The following is a 6,999-nucleotide window of genomic DNA, read 5'->3' as shown; positions in this document are numbered from 1 at the left end:
AACAAACTGTCTTCAGACAACACTCAGCTCCCTTGTTTAAATCCCTAAACATGCTAGACATAAATTCACTCCACACATTCTCTTGTGTCAACTACATTTGCAAAACCATTTTCTTAAGTGCAAACCCTGTTCTGAAACTCTCCCTGGACAGAAGTAATAGGACCCATTATCACCACACCAGACATAAATATCTCTTTGATATCCCCAGAGTCAAACGTAATCTGTGTAAACACTCTATGAAAATAAAGGGACCCAGTCTATGGAACTCACTCCCTATTGAATTGAAAAACTGTCCAACTTTTGTCTTATTCAAAAATAAAACCAAAAAGTACCTAATTTCATCTTCATAGTTTTCTGATCAGGAAGAAGAAAGACACCAACAGTATGGGGACTTATTTACTATGTAGTAGAATACAAGTAAATAATTTCTGCCGAACATGTAAATGAAGCGGTTAATTTCCGTATTAACTCAACTAACTAACACAGAAATAACATCACATGAGACCAGAAGACATGGCAGGATGTGCAGAATACCCCCGTTGAAAAACAGAGGTGCAACTGGTACTCTGAGAGAGAACTCTATCAACATCAGAGGCCCGAGACTGTTCAACACGCTTCCACTACACATAAGGGGCATAACTGGCCGACCCCTCACAGTGTTCAAGAGAGAACTATCAACATCAGAGGCCCGAGACTGTTCAACACACTTCCACTATACATAAGGGACATAACTGGCCGACCCCTCACAGTGTTCAAGAGAGAACTATCAACATCAGAGGCCCGAGACTGTTCAACACGCTTCCACTATACATAAGGGACATAACTGGCCGACCCCTCACAGTGTTCAAGAGAGAACTATCAACATCAGAGGCCCGAGACTGTTCAACACGCTTCCACTACACATAAGGGACATAACTGGCCGACCCCTCACAGTGTTCAAGAGAGAACTATCAACATCAGAGGCCCGAGACTGTTCAACACGCTTCCACTACACATAAGGGGCATAACTGGCCGACCCCTCACAGTGTTCAAGAGAGAACTATCAACATCAGAGGCCCGAGACTGTTCAACACGCTTCCACTACACATAAGGGACATAACTGGCCGACCCCTCACAGTGTTCAAGAGAGAACTATCAACATCAGAGGCCCGAGACTGTTCAACACGCTTCCACTACACATAAGGGACATAACTGGCCGACCCCTCACAGTGTTCAAGAGAGAACTATCAACATCAGAGGCCCGAGACTGTTCAACACGCTTCCACTACACATAAGGGACATAACTGGCAGACCCCTCACAGTGTTCAAGAGAGAACTATCAACATCAGAGGCCCGAGACTGTTCAACACGCTTCCACTACACATAAGGGACATAACTGGCAGACCCCTCACAGTGTTCAAGAGAGAACTATCAACATCAGAGGCCCGAGACTGTTCAACACGCTTCCACTACATATAAGGGACATAACTGGCCGACCCCTCACAGTGTTCAAGAGAGAACTATCAACATCAGAGGCCCGAGACTGTTCAACACGCTTCCACTACACATAAGGGGCATAACTGGCCGACCCCTCACAGTGTTCAAGAGAGAACTATCAACATCAGAGGCCCGAGACTGTTCAACACGCTTCCACTACACATAAGGGGCATAACTGGCCGACCCCTCACAGTGTTCAAGAGAGAACTGGATAAGCACCTCCAAAGGATACCTGATCAACCAGGCTGTGACTCGTACGTCAGGCTGCGAGCAGCCGCGTCCAACAGCCTGGTTGATCAGTCCGGCAACCAGGAGGCCTGGTCGACGACCGGGCCGCGGGGACGCCAAGCCCCGGAAGCACCTCAAGGTAACTAGGGTTTAGCATTATATCTTTCTGGTCTCTTGGTCAGGCTTCATTATTAAATGTTACGTTGTTTATTCCCATTATATTTACTTTAAATGTCCTGATTGTCTATTACAATTATGTTACACATTTGCCTTTCTTCTACTCCTAGACAATAAGCTATTCGGTTTCTGCAGATTTTGACTTATCTTGTTACTTGGCAACCTTACCTTTAGGTTACCTTGAGGTGCTTCCGGGCTTAGTGTTCCCGCGGCCCGGTCGTCGACCAGGCCTCCTGGTTGCCGGACTGATCAACCAGGCTGTTGGACGCGGCTGCTCGCAGCCTGACGTACGAGTCACAGCCTGGTTGATCAGGTATCCTTTGGAGGTGCTTATCCAGTTCTCTCTTGAGCACTGTGAGGGGTCGGCCAGTTATGTCCCTTATGTGTAGTGGAAGCGTGTTGAACAGTCTCGGGCCTCTGATGTTGATAGTTCTCTCTTGAACACTGTGAGGGGTCGGCCAGTTATGTCCCTTATGTGTAGTGGAAGCGTGTTGAACAGTCTCGGGCCTCTGATGTTGATAGTTCTCTCTTGAACACTGTGAGGGGTCGGCCAGTTATGCCCCTTATGTGTAGTGGAAGCGTGTTGAACAGTCTCGGGCCTCTGATGTTGATAGTTCTCTCTTGAACACTGTGAGGGGTCGGCCAGTTATGTCCCTTATGTGTAGTGGAAGCGTGTTAAACAGTCTCGGGCCTCTGATGTTGATAGTTCTCTCTTGAACACTGTGAGGGGTCGGCCAGTTATGTCCCTTATGTGTAGTGGAAGCGTGTTGAACAGTCTCGGGCCTCTGATGTTGATAGTTCTCTCTTGAACACTGTGAGGGGTCGGCCAGTTATGCCCCTTATGTGTAGTGGAAGCGTGTTAAACAGTCTCGGGCCTCTGATGTTGATAGTTCTCTCTTGAACACTGTGAGGGGTCGGCCAGTTATGTCCCTTATGTGTAGTGGAAGCGTGTTGAACAGTCTCGGGCCTCTGATGTTGATAGTTCTCTCTTGAACACTGTGAGGGGTCGGCCAGTTATGTCCCTTATGTGTAGTGGAAGCGTGTTGAACAGTCTCTGGCCTCTGATGTTGATAGTTCTCTCTTGAACACTGTGAGGGGTCGGCCAGTTATGTCCCTTATGTGTAGTGGAAGCGTGTTGAACAGTCTCGGGCCTCTGATGTTGATAGTTCTCTCTTGAACACTGTGAGGGGTCAGCCAGTTATGCCCCTTATGTGTAGTGGAAGCGTGTTGAACAGTCTCGGGCCTCTGATGTTGATAGTTCTCTCTTGAACACTGTGAGGGGTCGGCCAGTTATGTCCCTTATGTGTAGTGGAAGCGTGTTGAACAGTCTCGGGCCTCTGATGTTGATAGTTCTCTCTTGATCACTGTGAGGGGTCGGCCAGTTATGTCCCTTATGTGTAGTGGAAGCGTGTTGAACAGTCTCGGGCCTCTGATGTTGATAGAGTTCTCTCTCAGAGTACCTGTTGCTATAAGCATATAGGCTATAATCATACTTTATTTTATCTTGTTACTTGGCTATAAGCATACTTCTGATCGGGGAGAAAAAACAAGCCAGGAGTGGGGGGGACCTTAATTTATTAAATAATGTTTACAGAGCAACTGCTGTACCACAATATAAAAGATGTCGTGTAACATGACTGAGTAGAATGCCAGTACTGCAAGATGCAACTAAGGGAATGAGTCGTAGGACATTAACCGTGCCTAGTGCCGGCTAGCCGAAGCAATGTTGCAGTACTCGCAATCAGCTTAATACTATAATTAAAAACAACGCCAGAGTTAATTGAGTGGCACAGCCAGTACAGTATACTTATTAATGTTACTACGCGTTTCGTGTGAAGCGGTCCGTGGGGGATACAAGAGTGAGGGCAGGAGAGAGAGAGAGAGAGAGAAGATTAAGCCACCCAAAAGGTGGCACGGGCATGAATAGCCCATAAGTGGTGGCCCTTTTGAGCCATTTCCAGTATCAATAGATGATACTGGAGATCTGTGGAGGTGCGACTGCACCCTGCGTGACGGGAGATGTCTCCCGTGTCAGGGGGCAGGACCCGATGATTTATTGATAAAGATTAAGCCACCCAAGAGGTGGCACGGGCATGAATAGCCCATAAGTGGTGGCCCTTTTGAGCCATTTCCAGTATCAATAGATGATACTGGAGATCTGTGGAGGTGCGACTGCACCTCCACAGATGACGGGAGATGTCTCCCCTCATCCAATTCTTTTTATATGCCCCCCCCCCCCTGTACTGCCTGCACAGCGCCTGCGGATAGTGCTGCGCAAGTGTCTTTCTTCCCCATCAGAAATTCCTCCGCTTTCCTGTGTAAAGCAGTGGCCATTTTCTACCTAGTGCTTTAACTCGCACCGTATTTAATGCTACCCAATTCCCCATTATATGTACCTAAGCCATACAACTTTATCATTGTAATCTTTGATATCATCTGATATCATGGTTGTTATATTGAGTGCATATTCTACTGCATTATTCCTTGTAATGATCCTCAAATTATGCTTCAGTGAACCAATGTATAACCCTGAAATGTTATCCTAAAATGCCTAGTAATCCTTGTTCATTATTGTGTATAATTCAAATCTTTGTTTTTGTGTCAAAATGTCTTACAATGTACCTGTAAAAAATTTTTGTAAATTTTACTGTAAATAATCTACTTAAAATTATCTGTTAGATTAAGGACTTGCCCGAAACGCTATCATGCTGGTGGCTTTACAAGAATATAAAATCAACATCATTACTATGTACTCTCTTAACCCCCAATGTATCTTCTTGTATATAAATAAATAAATAAATATATAAATAAATAAATATTTCTGCGGTTAGAAGAAAACGCTCACTGAGTGGGGGACTTGTATATTTTTAATAATAATAATAATTTAAGTACCCCGCTCGGTGCGCGCGCGCGCTACTTAGTCGGTTAGTCTCCAACTCATGGTAATACATTTTCTTCTTCGCAGAATTTCACCGCTTTTGCTGAGAAAATCAGTGATTATATATATATATAAATACAATTTGCTGACGATACTACCCTCATCTACTCAGACCCAACCCACACACACTATATAATGTAAGCAATGAACTAAAAAAGTTCACATGGATGTCAACAAACATAATCATCAACAATAATTTTTGTATTGAGATATATACAAGAGTTCTTACATTCTTGTATAGCCTATTAGCAGCGGAAACGCTACTCAAGATTCAAGATTCAAGTATGTTTATTGAGATAAGCAATAAATACATCTCAAAGGGATAGAGTAGCTTAGGCTATTTCTACCCCCCTCTACTTCAAGTCCCTCAAGGGGCGCACAAATTCAGTGAGTACAAATAGACAAATAGGAAACGCTACTAAAGTGCGCGTAGCGTTTCGGGCCAGTCCTTAATCCCATGTTCCCTGTTCAAGTATGTTTATTGAGATAAGCAATAAATACATCTCAAAGGGATAGAGTAGCTTAGGCTATTTCTACCCTCCATGTTATCTTGAGATGATTTCGGGGCTTTTTAGTGTCCCCGCGGCCCGGTCCTCGACCAGGCCTCCACCCCCAGGAAGCAGCTCGTGACAGCTGACTAACACCCAGGTACCTATTTAACTGCTAGGTAACAGGGGCATAGGGTGAAAGAAACTCTGCCCATTGTTTCTCGCCGGCGCCTGGGATCGAACCCAGGACCACAGAATCACAAGCCAGCGTGCTGTCCGCTCGGCCGACCGGCTCCCAAGTCTCAAGTTAATCAACAGAGGCTACAGTTAAGGATTTGCGCCTAGTCAATCCTCCCCGGCCAGGATACGAACCCACGACAAAGCGCTCGCGGAAGGCCAGGCGAGCGTTAGTCACGTTAGCGATCATAGTCACCCATCGGTCCCATGGTGTAATGGTTAGCACCCTGGACTTTGAATCCAGAGATCCGAGTTCGAGTCTCGGTGGGACCTGTGTTTATAGCAACTCTTGAATCAGACACAGGAGAAGTAACAAATTACTTCCATTCCTCCTGGGTAGATCATGTGTGTGTATCCGTAAAATGATTTATTGTGGCAATACAAACATATAGCTTGAGCTGCCCTTCAATAGACTGCGACAGCATCTATTCAAAAGAATCAGATCAATGTATCCGAAAACACTCAGCTCCCTTGTTTAAATCCCTAAACTTGCTAAATATTAACTCCCTCCACACATTCTCTTGTGTCAACTACATTTAGAACACCCTGTTCTTAAGTACAAATCCTGCTCTGAAACTCTCCCTGGACAGATGTAATAGGACCCATTATCACCACACCAGAAATAAATATCTCTTTGATATCCCCAGAGTCAAACTTAATCTGTGTAAACACTCTATGCAAATAAAGGGACCTAGTCTATGGAACTCACTCCCTAGTGAATTGAAAAGCTGTCCAACTTTTGTCTTATTCAATAAGAAAACCAAAAAGTACCTGATTTCATCTTCATAGTTTCCTACCTTGTGCTAGAAACTCTCACTGTATCTAGTTAGTTTAGTTTAGTTCATTTATTATGCACCCCATACCCATCTTGTGGGCGGTAGTGGAAAGGGTTACAGAGGCACATAATGGGCTCAGGGACTGAACCCCACAATTCATTTAGCTAAGCAAGTTACAATCTTGATGAGCTAGTTACAAACTTTAATATAAGTCGTCACATCAACAATGGGTTCGAGATCGACCTCAAGTACAGGTTCTAAATTAAGCAACTGACATATGTGGAGAGCTAGTGTCACAATTGATATGTTTGTCCTGCACACCGCCCCCCATCCAGTGGGCAGCGGTGGATAGGTTACAATCACTCAGTTACTACCTACAGTTAGCAAACTGGGGATATTTGGCTAAAATTTCTGGTAGCAGATCATTTTGAATGAAATATTTACACATCGCTGGATCATTGGTTATTAAATTGTCTCTAAATTCACGTATCTTTTCGCACTCCATCACATAGTGACGGAGGGTGTGCGAATAATTTTGTTGACACAGTTTACATTTGGTCAAGTCTACATCAGCAGATAACGAGAATTCCCAGAGATACTTGTAACCGAGTCTAAGCCGAGCAGTAGTAACATCTAGAAGTCTGCTGATTTTATTGGATGATCCATAGATGTGTGGCTC

At 44.7% G+C, this 6,999-nt stretch overlaps 1 non-coding gene across 1 annotated transcript; it reads left to right on the top strand.

The window, feature by feature from the left end:
- The first annotated feature begins 5,745 nt into the window (after window positions 1-5,745).
- TRNAQ-UUG (transfer RNA glutamine (anticodon UUG)) lies at window positions 5,746-5,817 on the top strand. The gene has a single exon. It is a non-coding gene; the product is annotated as a tRNA-Gln (tRNA).
- The last annotated feature ends 1,182 nt before the right edge of the window (window positions 5,818-6,999 follow it).

This window comes from Procambarus clarkii, chromosome 71 (genome assembly GCF_040958095.1).
Source record: "Procambarus clarkii isolate CNS0578487 chromosome 71, FALCON_Pclarkii_2.0, whole genome shotgun sequence".
Classification (NCBI taxonomy): Eukaryota; Metazoa; Arthropoda; class Malacostraca; order Decapoda; family Cambaridae; genus Procambarus; species Procambarus clarkii.
This window is presented reverse-complemented; position numbering and strand designations above follow the sequence as displayed.